We start from the raw sequence: 15,730 nt of genomic DNA, 5'->3' as shown, positions 1-15,730 counted from the left end.
TTTCGACGCTTTCCTCTTCTTCAACAGGGACGACGACGACAAGGTGACCAGGAAAGACGTCACCCAGAGGACGAACGAGGAGTCTGCCCGGGAGAGGACGCCCACCCACATCACCACATAGCTATTTGATACATCTCCAACGTATTTATAATTTTTGATTACTTCATGCTATATTATTTATTGTTTTGGACCATATTAGACTTTATTTTCCATTTTTATATTATTTTTGGGACTAACCTATTAACCGGAGGCCAGCCCAGAATTGCTGTTTTTTACCTATTTCAGTGTTTCGGAGAAACAAAATATCAAACGGAGTCCAAACGGAATGAAACCTTCGGGAACATGATTTTCTCATCAGATAAGACCTAGGAGACTTGGACCCTCCGTCAAGAAAGCCACGAGGCGGTCATGAGGGTGGAGGGCGCCTCCCCCCTAGGGCGTGCCCCCTGCCTTGTGGGCCCCTCGAAGCTCCACCGACGTACTCCTTCCTCCTATATATACCTACGTATCCCCAAACGATCGGGGACGGAGCCAAAAACCTAATTCCACCGCCGCAACTTTCTGTATCCACGAGATCCCATCTTGGGGCCTGTTCCGGAGCTCCGCCAGAAGGGGAATCGATCACGGAGGGCTTTTACATCATCATCCAAGCCCCTCCGATGAAGTGTGAGTAGTTTACTTCAGACCTACGGGTCCATAGTTAGTAGTTAGATGGTTTCTTCTCTCTTTTTAGATCTCAATACAATGTTCTCCCCCTCTCTCGTGGAGATCTATTCGATGTAATCTTCTTTTTGCGGTGTGTTTATTGAGACCGATGAATTGTGGGTTTATGATCCAGTCTATCTATGAATAATATTTGAATCTTCTTTTAATTCTTTTATGTATGATTGGTTATCTTTGCAAGTCTCTTCGAATTATCAGTTTGATTTGGCCTACTAGATTGGTTGTTCTTGCCATGGGAGAAGTGCTTAGCTTTGTGTTCAATCTTGCGGTGTCCTTTCCCAGTGACAGAAGGGGCAGCAAGGCACGTATTGTATTGTTGCCATCGAGGATAACAAGATGGGGTTTTTATCATATTGCATGAAACTATCCCTGTACATCATGTCATATTGCTTAAGGTGTTACTCTGTTTTTAACTTAATACTCTAGATGCATGCTGGATAGCGGTCGATGAGTGGAGTAATAGTAGTAGATGCAGGCAGGAGTCGGTCTACCTGTCTCGGACATGATGCCTATATACATGATCATACCTAAATGTTCTCATAACTATGCTCAATTCTGTCAATTGCTCAACAGTAATTTGTTCACCCACCATAGAATACTTATGCTCTTGAGAGAAGCCACTAGTGAAACATATGGCCCCCGGGTCTCTTTCTCATCATATTAATCTCCATCACTTTATTATTGCTTTGCTTTTACTTTGCCTTTTACTTTTCACTTTGCATCTCTATATCAAAAATACCAAAAATATTATCTATCATCTCTATTAGATCTCACTTTCATAAGTGACCGTGAAGGGATTGACAACCCCTAAGCGCGTTGGTTACGTTGAGCTATTGTTTTTGTGTAGGTACAAGGGACTCGCGCGTAGCCTCCTACTGAATTGATACCTTGGTTATCAAAAACTGAGGGAAATACTTATGCTACTTTGCTGCATCATCCTCTCCTCTTCGGGGAAATCCAACACAGTGCTCAAGAGGTAGCAAGAAGAATTTCTGGCACCGTTGCCGGGGAGTCTGCGCAAAAGTCAACATACCAAGTACCCATCACAATCCCTATCTCCCGCATTACATTATTTGACATTTGCCTCTCGTTTTCCTCTCCCCCACTTCGCCCTTGCCATTTTATTCGCCTTCTCTCTCTAACATCCCTCTCTTTCTCTATTTGCCTCTTTTTACCCGTTTGCTTTTTGTTTGCTCGTGTATTGGATTGCTTGTTTGTCGCGATGGCTCAAGATAATACTAAATTGTGTGACTTCACAATTACCAACAATAATGATTTCCTTAGCACTCTGATTGCTCCTCTTACCGATGCTGAATCTTGTGAAATTAATACTGCTCTGCTGAATCTTGTCATGAAAGATCCGTTTTCCGGCCTTCCTAGTGAAGATGCTGCTACCCATCTTAATAGCTTCGTTGATTTGTGTGACATGCAAAAGAAGAAAGATGTTGATAATGATATTGTTAAATTGAAGCTATTTCCTTGTTCGCTTAGAGATTGTGCTAAAGCTTGGTTTTCATCTTTGCCTAAAAATAGTATTGATTCATGGAACAAGTGCAAAGATGCTTTTATCTCTAAGTATTTTCCTCCCGCTAACATCATCTCTCTTAGAAACGATATTATGAATTTTAAGCAACTTGATCATGAACATGTTGCACAAGCTTGGAGAGAATGAAATTAATGATACGTAATTGCCCTACTCATGGTTTGAATTTGTGGATAATTATACAAAAAATTTATGCTGGATTGAATGTTGCTTCTAGAAATCTTTTAGATTCGACCACGGGAGGCACTTTTATGGAAATCACTTTAGGAGATGCTACTAAACTCCTAGATAATATTATGGTTAATTATTCTCAATGGCACACTGAAAGATCCACTAATAAAAAAGTGCATGCGATAGAAGAAATTAATGTTTTGAGTGGAAAGATGGATGAACTTATGAAATTATTTGCTATTAAGAGTGTTTCATCTGATCCTAATGATATGCCTTTGTCTACTTTGATTGAGAATAATAATGAATCTATGGATGTGAATTTTGTTGGTAGGAATAATTTTGGTAACAACGCGTATAGAGAAAATTTCAACTCTAGGCCTTATCCTAGTAATCACTCTAATAATTATGGTAATTCCTACAACAATTCTTATGGAAATTATAATAAGATGCCCTCTGATTTAGAATATAATATTAAAGAATTTATTTCTTCGCAAAAGAATTTTAATGCTATGATTGAAGAAAAATTGCTTAAGATTGATGATTTGGCTAGGAACGTTGATAGAATTTCTCTTGATGTTGATTCTTTAAAGCTTAGATCTATTCCTCCTAAGCATGATATCAATGAGTCTCTCAAAGCCATGAGAATTTCCATTGATGAGTGCAAGGAAAGAACTGCTAGGACGCGTGCTATGAAAGATGCCTTTATTAAAGCGTGTTCTCCCAATTCCTATGAAAATCAAGATGAAGATCTAAAAGTTATTGATGTGTCTCCTATTAAATCTTTGTTTTGCAATATTAATCTTGATAATTATGGGACTGAATATGATACACCTTTACCTAGAAGGCGTTCTAAAAGTTAAGAGTATTTAGATCTTGATGGTGAAATTGATAAAAGTGGGATTAAAAGAAATAAAACCCTAGATGATGCTAAACCCACTATATTGGATTTCAAGGAATTTAATTATGAAAATTGCTCTTTAATTGATTGTATTTCCTTGTTGCAATCCGTGCTAAATTCTCCTCATGCTTATAGTCAAAATAAAGCCTTTACAGAACATATTGTTGATGCATTGATGCAATCTTATGAAGAAAAACTTGAGTTAAAAGTTTCTATCCCTAGAAAACTTTATGATGAGTGGGAACCTACTATTAAAACTAAAATCAAAGATTATGAGTTTTATGCTTTGTGTGATTTGGGTGCTAGTGTCTCTACTATTCCCAAAACTTTGTGTGATTTGCTAGATTTCCGTGATTTTGATGATTGCTCTCTAAACTTGCATCTTGCGGATTCCACTATTAAGAAACCTATGGGAAGAATTAAGGATGTTCTTATTGTTGCAAATAGGAATTATGTGCCTGTAGATTTTATCGTTCTTGATATAGATTGCAATCCTTCTTGCCCTATTATTCTCGGTAGACCTTTCCTTAGAATGGTTGGTGCAATTATTGATATGAAGGAAGGGAATATTAGATTTCAATTCCCATTAAAAAGGGCATGGAACACTTTCCTAGAAAGAAAATAAAATTATCATATGAATCTATCATGAGAGCCACTTATGGATTGCCTACCAAAGATGGCAATACCTAGATCTATTCTTGCTTGTTATGCCTAGCTAGGGGCGTTAAACGATAGCGCTTGTTGAAGGCAACCCAATTTTATTTTTATTCCTTGCTTTTTTCTCCTGTTTAGTATAAATAAATTATTTAGCATCTGTTTTGGTTGTGTTTTTTGTGTTTTATTAGTGTTTGTGCCAAGTAGAACCGTTGGGAAGACTTGGGGAAAGTCTTGTTGAACTTGCTGTAAAAAACAGAAACTTTAGCACTCACGAGAACTGCTGTCATTTTTATTTGGAGAGTGATATTTAGTTAATTCTTTTTTCATATGATTAATAGATAAATTCCTCACGTCCAGCAATTTATTTTAGAATTTTTGGGGTTCCAGATCTTGCGCTAGCTACAGATTACTACAGACTGTTCTATTTTTGACAGATTCTGTTTTTCGTGTGTTGTTTGCTTATTTTGATGAATCTATGGCTAGTAAAATAGTTTATAAACCATAGAGAAGTTGGAATACAGTAGATTTAACACCAATATAAATAAAGAATGAGTTCATTACAGTACCTTGAAGTGGTCTTTTATTTTCTTTCGCTAACGGAGCTCACGAGATTTTCTACTTTAAGTTTTGTGTTGTGAAGTTTTCAAATTTTGGGTAAAGATTTGATGGATTATGGAACAATGAGTGGCAAGAGCCTAAGCTTGGGGATGCCCATGGCACCCCCAAGATAATCTAAGGACACCTAAAAGCCAAAGCTTGGGGATGCTCCGGAAGGCATCCCCTCTTTCGTCTACTTCTATCGGTAACTTTAGTTGGAGCTATATTTTTATTCACCACATGATATGTGTTTTGCTTGGAGCGTCTTTTATGATTTGAGTCTTTGCTTGTTAGTCTACCACAATCATCCTTGCTGTACACACCATTTGAGAGAGCCATACATAATTTGGAATTTGATAGAATACTCCATGTGCTTCACTTATATCTTTTGAGCTTTATAGTTTTGCTCTAGTGCTTCACTTATATCTTTTAGAGCACGGTGGTGGATTCGTTTTATAGAAACTATTGATCTCTCATGCTTCACTTATATTATTTTGAGAGTCTTAATAGCATGGTAATTTGCTTAAAATTCTAATATGCTTGGTATGCAAGATTAATAATAAAACTTTCTTATGAGTGTGTTGAATACTAAGAAAAGTTTGATGCTTGATGATTATTTTGAGATATGGAGGTAATAATATCAAAGCATGCTAGTTGAGTAGTTGTGAAATTGAGAAATACTTGTGTTGAAGTTTGCAAGTCCCGTAGCATGCACGTATGGTAAACGTTATGCAACAAATTTGAAACATGAGGTGTTATTTGATTGTCTTCCTTATGAGTGGCAGTCGGGGACGAGTGATGGTCTTTTCCTACCAATCTATCCCCCTAGGAGCATGCGCGTAGTACCGAGGTTTTTGATGACTTGTAGATTTTTGCAATAAGTATGTGAGTTCTTTATGACTGATGTTGAGTCCATGGATTATACACACTCTCACCCTTCCATTCTTGCTAGCCTCTTCGGTATCGTGCATTGCCCTTTCTCACATTGAGAGTTGGCGCAAACTTCGCCGGTGCATCCAAACCCCGTGATATGATACGCTCTTTCACACATAAACCTCCTTATATCTTCCTCAAAACAGTCACCATACCTACCTATTATGGCATTTCCATAGCCATTCCGAGATATATTGCCATGCAACTTTCCATCATTCTGTTCATCATGACACATTCATCATTGTCATATTGCTTAGCATGATCATGTAGTTGACATAGTATTTGTGGCAAAGCCACCGTTCATAATTCTTTCATACATGTCACTCTTGGTTCATTGCATATCCCGGTACACCACCAGAGGCATTCATATAGAGTCATCTTTGTTCTAGTATCGAGTTGTAATCATTGAGTTGTAAATAAATAAAAGTGTGATGATCATCATTATTAGAGTATTGTCCCAAGTGAGGAATAAAAAAAAGAGGAAGGCCATAAAAAAAGAGAAGGCCCAAAAAAAGAGAAAGGCCATAAAAAAGAGAAGGCCCAAAAAAATAAGAGAAAAAGAGAGAAGGGACAATGTTACTATTCTTTTACCACACTTGTGCTTCCAAGTAGCACCATGATCTTCATAGTAGAGAGTCTCTCATGTTATCACTTTCATATACTAGTGGGAATTTTTTGATTATAGAACTTGGCTTGTATATTCCAACAATGGGCCTCCTCAAGTGCCCTAGGTCTTCGTGAGCAAGCAAGTTGGATGCACACCCACTAGTTTCTTTTGTTGAGCTTTCATACATTTATACTTCTAGTGTATCCATTGCATGGTAATCCCTACTCCTTACATTAACATCAATCGGTGGGCATCTCCATAGCCCATTGATTAGCCTCGTTGATGTGAGACTTTCTCCTTTTTTGTCTTCTCCACATAACCCCCTTCATTATATTCTATTCCACCCATAGTGCTATGTCCATGGCTCGCGCTCATATATTGCGTGAAAGTTTATAGGTTTGAGATTACTAAAGTATGAAACAATTGCTTGTCTTGTCATCGGGGTTGTGCATGATGAGAGCATTCTTGTGTGACGAAAATGAAACATGACTAAACTATATTATTTTGTAGGGATGCACTTTCTTTGGCCATGTTATTTTGAGAAGACATAATTGCTTAGTTAGTATGCTTGAAGTATTATCATTTTTATGTCAATATGAACTTTTGTCTTGAATATTTCGGATCTGAATATTCATACCACAATTAAGAAGAATTACATTAAAATTATGCCAAGTAGCACTCCGCATCAAAAATTCTCTTTTTATCATTTACCTACTCGAGGACGAGCAGGAATTAAGCTTGGGGATGCTTGATACGTCTCCAACGTATCTATAATTTTTGATTGCTCCATGCTATATTATCTACTATTTTGGACCATATTGGGCTTTATTTTCCACCTTTATATTATTTTTGGGACTAACCTATTAACCGGAGGCCCAGCCCAGAATTGCTGTTTTTTGCCTATTTCAGTGTTTCGAAGAAACAGAATATCAAATGGAGTCCAAACGGAATGAAACCTTCGGGAACGTGATTTTCTCATCAGATAAGACCCAGGAGACTTGGACCCTCCGTCAAGAAAGCCACGAGGCGGTCACGAGGGTGGAGGGCGCCCCCCTAGGGCGCGCCCCCTTGCCTCGTGGGCCCCTCGAAGCTCCACCGACGTACTCCTTCCTCCTATATATACCTACGTACCCCCAAACGATCGGGGATGGAGCCAAAAACCTAATTCCACCGCCGCAACTTTCTGTATCCACGAGATCCCATCTTGGGGTCTATTCCGGAGCTCCGCCAGAAGGGGAATCGATCACAGAGGGCTTCTACATCATCATCCAAGCCCCTCCGATGAAGTGTGAGTAGTTTACTTCAGACCTACGGGTCCATAGTTAGTAGTTAGATGGCTTCTTCTCTCTTTTTGGATCTCAATACAATGTTCTCCCCCTCTCTCGTGGAGATCTATTCGATGTAATCTTCTTTTTGCGGTGTGTTTATTGAGACCGATGAATTGTGGGTTTATGATCCAGTCTATCTATGAATAATATTTGAATCTTCTCTGAATTCTTTTATGTATGATTGGTTATCTTTGCAAGTCTCTTCGAATTATCAGTTTGGTTTGGCCTACTAGATTGGTTGTTCTTGCCATGGGAGAAGTGTTGGAAATATGCCCTAGAGGCAATAATAAAAGTATTATTATTATATTTCCTTGTTCATGATAATTGTCTTTTATTCATGCTATAACTGTATTATCCGGAAATCGTAATACACGTGTGAATATATAGACCACAATATGTCCCTAGTGAGCCTCTAGTTGTCTAGCTCGTTGTGATCAACAGATAGTCATGGTTTCCTGGCTATGGACATTGGATGTCGTTGATAACGGGATCACATCATTAGGAGAATGATATGATGGACAAGACCCAATCCTAAGACTAGCACAAAAGATCGAGTAGTTCATTTGCTAGAGCTTTGCGAATGTCAAGTATCTCTTCCTTTGACCATGAGATCGTATAACTCCTGGATACCGTAGGAGTGCTTTGGGTGTATCAAACGTCACAACGTAACTGGGTGACTATAAAGGTGCACTACAGGTATCTCCGAAAGTATCTATTGTTTTATGCGGATCGAGACTGGAATTTGTCACTCCGTGTAAACGGAGAGGTATCTCTGGGCCCACTCGGTAGGACATCATCATATGCGCAATTTGACCAAGGAGTTGATCACGGGATGATGTGTTACGGAACGAGTAAAGTGACTTGCCGGTAATGAGATTGAACAAGGTATTGGATACCGACGATCGAGTCTCGGGCAAGTAACATACCGATAGACAAAGGGAATTGAGTACGGGATTGATTAAGTCCTTGACATCGTGGTTCATCCGATGAGATCATCGTGGAACATGTGGGAGCCAACATGGGTATCCAGATCCCGCTGTTGGTTATTGACCGGAGAACGTCTCGGTCATGTCTACATGTCTCCCGAACCCGTAGGGTCTACACACTTAAGGTTCGATGACGCTAGGGTTATATAGGAAGCTTTTATGTGGTTACCGAATGTTGTTCGGAGTCCCGGATGAGATCCCGGACGTCACGAGGAGTTCCGGAATGGTCCGGAGGTAAAGATTTATATATAGGAAGTCCTGTTTCGGCCATCGGGACAAGTTTCGGGGTCATCGGTATTGTACCGGGACCACCGGAAGGGTCCCGGGGGCCCACCGGGTGGGGCCACCTGCCCCGGGGGGCCACATGGGCTGTAGGGGGTGCGCCTTGGCCTACATGGGCCAAGGGCACCAGCCCCTAGAGGCCCATGCGCCAAGATAAAGGAAAAAGGGGAGAGTCCTAAAGGGGGAAGGCACCTCCGAGGTGCCTTGGGGAGGATGGACTCCTCCCCATCCTTAGCCGCACCCCTTCCTTGGAGGAGGAGGAGCAATCATACCTAAGGCCTTTGGTTGCCTCCCTCTCCCTCCCGTGACACATCTCCTCTCCCGTAGGTGCTCGGCGAAGCCCTGCAGGATTGCCACGCTCCTCCATCACCACCACGCCGTTGTGCTGCTGTTGGATGGAGTCTTCCTCAACCTCTCCTTCTCTCCTTGCTGGATCAAGGCGTGGGAGACGTCACCGGGCTGTACGTGTGTTGAACGCGGAGGTGCCGTCCGTTCGGCACTTGGTCATCGGTGATCTGAATCACGACGAGTACGACTCCATCAACCCCGTTCACTTGAACGCTTCCGCTTAGCGATCTACAAGGGTATGTAGATGCAAACTCTCCTCTCCTTTCTACTCGTTGCTGGTCTCTCCATAGATAGATCTTGGTGTTATGTAGGAAAATTTTTGAATTTCTGCTACGTTCCCCAACAGTGGCATCATGAGCTAGGTCTATTGCGTAGATTCTTTGCACGAGTAGAACACAAAGTAGTTGTGGGCGTCGATATTGTTCAATATGCTTGCCGTTACTAGTCTTATCTTGATTCGGCGGCATCGTGGGATGAAGCGGCCCGGACCAACCTTACACGTACGCTTACGTGAGACCGGTTCCACCGACAAACATGCACTAGTTGCATAAGGTGGCTGGCGGGTGTCTGTCTCTCCCACTTTAGTCGGATCGGATTCGATGAAAAGGGTCCTTATGAAGGGTAAATAGCAATTGGCATATCACGTTGTGGTTCATGCGTAGGTAAGAAACGTTCTTGCTAGAAACCCATAGCAGCCACGTAAAACATGCAACAACAATTAGAGGACGTCTAACTTGTTTTTGCAGGGTATGCTATGTGATGTGATATGGCCAAAAAGGATGTGATGAATGATATATGTGATGTATGAGATTGATCATGTTCTTGTAATAGGATTCACGACTTGCATGTCGATGAGTATGACAACCGGCAGGAGCCATAGGAGTTGTCTTTATTTTTTGTATGACCTGCGTGTCATTGAAGAACACCATGTAAATTACTTTACTTTATTGCTAAACGCGTTAGCCATAGAAGTAGAAGTAGTCGTTGGCGTGACAACTTCATGAAGACACGATGATGGAGATCATGATGATGGAGATCATGGTGTCATGCCGGTGACAAGATGATCATGGAGCCCCGAAGATGAAGATCAAAGGAGCTATATGATATTGGCCATATCATGTCACTACTCTTATTTGATTGCATGTGATGTTTATCATGTTTATACATCTTATTTGCTTAGAACGACGGTAGTAAATAAGATGATCCCTCATTAAAATTTCAAGAAGTGTTCTCCCCTAACTGTGCACCGTTGCTACAGTTCGTCGTTTCAAAGCACCACGTGATGATCGGGTGTGATAGATTCTTACGTTCACATACAACGGGTGTAAGACAGTTTTACACAGCGAAAACACTTAGGGTTAACTTGACGAGCCTAGCATGTACAGACATGGCCTCGGAACACGGAGACCGAAAGGTCGAGCATGAGTCGTATAGAAGATACGATCAACATGAAAATGTTCACCGATGATGACTAGTCCGTCTCACGTGATGATCGGACACGGCCTAGTTTGACTCGGATCATGTAATCACTTAGATGACTAGAGGGATGTCTATCTGAGTGGGAGTTCATAAGATGAACTTAATTATCCTGAACATAGTCAAAAGACCTTTTGCAAATTATGTCGTAGTTCACGCTATAGTTCTACTGTTTTAGTTATGTTCCTAGAGAAAATATAGTTGAAAGTTGAAAGTAGCAATTATGCAGACAGTGGAAAGCTTATGTCCTTAATGCACTGCTCAGTGTGCTGAACCCCAAACGTCGTTTGTGGATGCTTCGAACATCGAACATACATGTTTTGATAACTACGTGATAGTTCAATTAAATGGTTTAAGTAGAGGCACCAAAGACGTTTTCGAAACGTCGCGGAACATATGAGATGTTTCGAGGGCTGAAATTGAGATTTCAGGCTCATGCCCACGTCAAGAGGTATAAGACCTCCGACGATTTTCTTAGCCTGCAAACTAAGGGAGAAAGCTCAATCGATGAGCTTGTGCTCAGATTGTCTGAGTGCAACAATCACTTGAATCGAGTGGGAGTTGATCTTCCAGATGAGATAGTGATGTTTCCCCAAAGTCATTGCCACCAAGCTGCTAGAGCTTCGTGATGAACTATAACATATCAGGGATAAATAAGATGATCCTTGAGGTATTCACGATGTTTGACACCGCGAAAGTAGAAATCAAGAAGGAGTATCAATTGTTGATGGTTGGTGAAACCACTAGTTTCAAGAAGGGCAAGGGAACAAAGGGATACTTCATGAAACGGCAATTCAGCTGCTGCTCAAGTGAAGAAACCCAAGGTTGAACCCAAACCCGAGACTAAGTGCTTCTGTAATAAGGGGAACAACCACTAGAGTAGAATTACCCTAGATACTTGGTAGATAAGAAGGCTGGCAAGGTCGATAGAAGTATATTGGATATACATTGTGTTAATGTGTACTTTGCTAGTACTCCTAGTAGCACCAGGGTATTAGATACCGGTTCGGTTGCTAAGTGTTAGTAACTCGAAACAAAAGGCTACGGAATAAACGGAGACTAGCTAAAGGTGAGCTGACGATATGTGTTGGAAGTTTTTCCAAGCTTGATGTGATCAAGCATCGCACGCTCCCTCTACCAAAGAGATTGGTGTTAAACCTAAATAATTGTTATTTGGTGTTTGCGTTGAGCATAGACATGATTGGATTACGTCTATCGCAATACAGTTATTCATTTAAGGAGAATAATGGTTACTCTGTTTATTTGAATAATACCTTCAATGGTCTTACACCTAAAATGAATGGTTTATTAAATCTCGATCGTAGTGATACACATTTTCATGCCAAAAGATAGTAATGATAGTACCACTTACTGGTGGCACTGCCATGTAAGTCATATTGGTTTAAAACGCATGAAGAAGCTCCATATTGATGGATCTTTGGGCTCACTCGTTTTTGAAAAGTTTGAGACATGCGAACCATGTCTATTGGTGTATATGCATGAAGAAACTCCATGCAAATGGATCGTTCGGACTCACTTGATTTTGAATCACTTGAGATATGCAAATCATACCACATGGGCAAGATGACTGAAAAGCCTCATTTTCAGTAAGATGGAACAAGATAGCAACTTGTTGGAAGTAACACATTTTGATGTGTGCAGTCCAATAAGTGCTGAGGCATGCAGTGAATATCGTTATGTTCTTACTTCACAGATGATTCGAGTAGATGTTGAGAATGTTTACTTGATGAAACACAAGTCTGAATTATTGAATGGTTCAAGTAATTTCAGAGTGAAGTAGAAGATCATTGTGACAAGAGGATATAATGTCTATGATATGATCATAGAGATGAATATCTGAGTTACGAGTTTTGGCACACAATTAAGACATTGTGGAAATTGTTTCGCGATTAATACCGCCTGGAACACCATAGTGTGATGGTGTGTCCGAACATCATAGTTGCACCCTATTGGATGTGGTGCGTACCATGATGTCTCTTATCGAATTACCACTATCGTTCATGGGTTAGGCATTAGAGACAACCACACTCACTTTAAATAGGGCACCACGTAATTCCGTTGAGATGACACCGTATGAATTATGGTTTAGAGAAACCTAAGTTGTCGTTTCTTGAAAGTTTGGGGCTGCGACGCTTATATGAAAAAGTTTCAGGTTGATAAGCTCGAACCCAAAGCGGATAAAATGCATCTTCATAGGACACCCAAAACAGTTGGGTATACCTCCTAATTCAGATCCGAAGGCAATATGAATTGTTTCTAGAATCGGGTCCTTTCTCGAGGAAAAGTTTCTCTCGAAAGAATTGAGTGGGAGGATGGTGGAGACTTGATGAGGTTATTGAACCGTCTCTTCAACTAGTGTGTGGCAGGGCACAGGAAGTTGTTCCTGTGGCACCTACACCAATTGAAGTAGAAGCTTATGATATTGATCATGAAACTTCGGATCAAGTCACTACCGAACCTCGTAGGACGACAAGGACACGTACTACTTCAGAGTGGTAAGGTGATCCTGTCTTGAAGGTCATGTTGCTAGACAACAATGAACCTACGAGCTATGGAGAAGCGATGGTGGGCCCGGATTCCGATAAATGGCTCGAGGCCATAAAATCCGAGAACGGATCCATGGACTTTGGTGGACTTGCCCAATGATCGGCAAGCCATTAAGATAAATGGATCTTTAAGAAGAAGACGGACGTGGATGGTAATGTCACCGTCCATGAAGCTCGACTTGTGGCGAAAAGTTTTTCACAAGTTCAAGGAGTTGACTACGATGAGATTTTCTCATCCGTAGCGATGCTTAAAGTCCGTCGGAATCATGTTAGCATTAGCTGCATTTATGAAATCTGGCAGATGGATATCATAACGAGTTTCCTTACCAGTTTTCGTGAGGAAAGGTTGTATATAATACAATCAGAAAGTTTTTGTCGATCCTAAGGATGCTAAAAGGTATGCTAGCTCCAGCGATCCTACTAAGGACTGGAGTAAGCATCTCGGAGTTGGAATGTATGCTTTGATGATGATCAAAGATTTTGGGTTTGTACAAAGTTTATGAGAAACTTGTATTTCCAAAGAAGTGAGTGGGAGCACTATAGAATTTCTGATGAGTATATGTTGTTGACATATTGTTGATCAGAAATGACGTAGAATTTCTGGAAAGCATATAGGGTTATTTTGAAAGTGTTTTTCAATGGAAAGCCTGGATTAAGCTACTTGAACATTGAGCATCAAGATCTATAAGGATAGATCAAAATGCTTAATAATACTTTCAAATGAGCACATACCTTGACATGATCTTGAAGGTATTCAAGATGGATCAGTCAAAGAAGAAGTTCTTGCCTGAATTATAAGGTACGAAGTTAAGACATAAAGCTCGACCACGGCAGAATAGAGAGAAAGGACGAAGGTCGTCCCCTATGCTTAAGACGTAGGCTCTTCAGTATGCTATGCTGTGTACCGCACCTGAAGTGTGCCTTGCCATGAGTCAGTCAAGGGGTACAAGAGTGATCCAAGAATGGCTCACAGGACAGCGGTCAAAGTTATCCTTAGTAACTAGTGGACTAAGGAATTTTCTCGATTATGGAGGTGGTAAAAGAGTTCGTCGTAAAGGTTACGATGATGCAAGCTTGACACCTATCCGGATAGCTCTGAGTAGAGATACCGGATACATATAATGGAGCAACAATTTAGAATAGCTCCAAGTAGAACAGTTATTTGGAACAGCTCCAAGTAGAGCGTGGTAGCTGCATCTAGGAGATGACATAGAGATTTGTAAAGCACACACGGATCTGAAAGGTTCAGACCCGTTGACTAAAACCTCTCTCACAAGCAACATGATCAAACATAAAACTCATTGAGTGTTAATCACATAGTGATGTGAACTAGACTACTGACTCTAGTAAACTCTTGGGTATTAGTCACATGGTGATGTGACCTGTGAGTGTTAATCGCATGGCGATGTGAACTAGATTATTGACTCTAGTGCAAGTGGGAGACTGTTGGAAATATGCCCTAGAGGCAATAATAAAAGTATTATTATTATATTTCCTTGTTCATGATAATTGTCTTTTATTCATGCTATAACTGTATTATCCGGAAATCGTAATACACGTGTGAATATATAGACCACAATATGTCCCTAGTGAGCCTCTAGTTGACTAGCTCGTTGTGATCAACAGATAGTCATGGTTTCCTGGCTATGGACATTGGATGTCGTTGATAACGGGATCACATCATTAGGAGAATGATATGATGGACAAGACCCAATCCTAAGACTAGCACAAAAGATCGAGTAGTTCATTTGCTAGAGCTTTGCGAATGTCAAGTATCTCTTCCTTTGACCATGAGATCGTATAACTCCTGGATACCGTAGGAGTGCTTTGGGTGTATCAAACGTCACAACGTAACTGGGTGACTATAAAGGTGCACTACAGGTATCTCCGAAAGTATCTATTGTTTTATGCGGATCGAGACTGGAATTTGTCACTCCGTGTAAACGGAGAGGTATCTCTGGGCCCACTCGGTAGGACATCATCATATGCGCAATTTGACCAAGGAGTTGATCACGGGATGATGTGTTACGGAACGAGTAAAGTGACTTGCCGGTAATGAGATTGAACAAGGTATTGGATACCGACGATCGAGTCTCGGGCAAGTAACATACCGATAGACAAAGGGAATTGAGTACGGGATTGATTAAGTCCTTGACATCGTGGTTCATCCGATGAGATCATCGTGGAACATGTGGGAGCCAACATGGGTATCCAGATCCCGCTGTTGGTTATTGACCGGAGAACGTCTCGGTCATGTCTACATGTCTCCCGAACCCGTAGGGTCTACACACTTAAGGTTCGATGACGCTAGGGTTATATAGGAAGCTTGTATGTGGTTACCGAATGTTGTTCGGAGTCCCGTATGAGATCCCGGACGTCACGAGGAGTTCCGGAATGGTCCGGAGGTAAAGATTTATATATAGGAAGTCCTGTTTCGGCCATCGGGACAAGTTTCGGGGTCATCGGTATTGTACCGGGACCACCGGAAGGGTCCCGGGGGCCCACCGGGTGGGGCCACCTGCCCCGGGGGGCCACATGGGCTGTAGGGGGTGCGCCTTGGCCTACATGGGCCAAGGGCACCAGCCCCTAGAGGCCCATGCGCCAAGATAAAGGA

This window comes from Triticum dicoccoides, chromosome 7A (assembly GCF_002162155.2).
Source record: "Triticum dicoccoides isolate Atlit2015 ecotype Zavitan chromosome 7A, WEW_v2.0, whole genome shotgun sequence".
NCBI lineage: Eukaryota > Viridiplantae > Streptophyta > Magnoliopsida > Poales > Poaceae > Triticum > Triticum dicoccoides.
The sequence above is the reverse complement of the archived record's forward strand: the minus strand, read 5'-3'. Positions refer to the sequence as shown.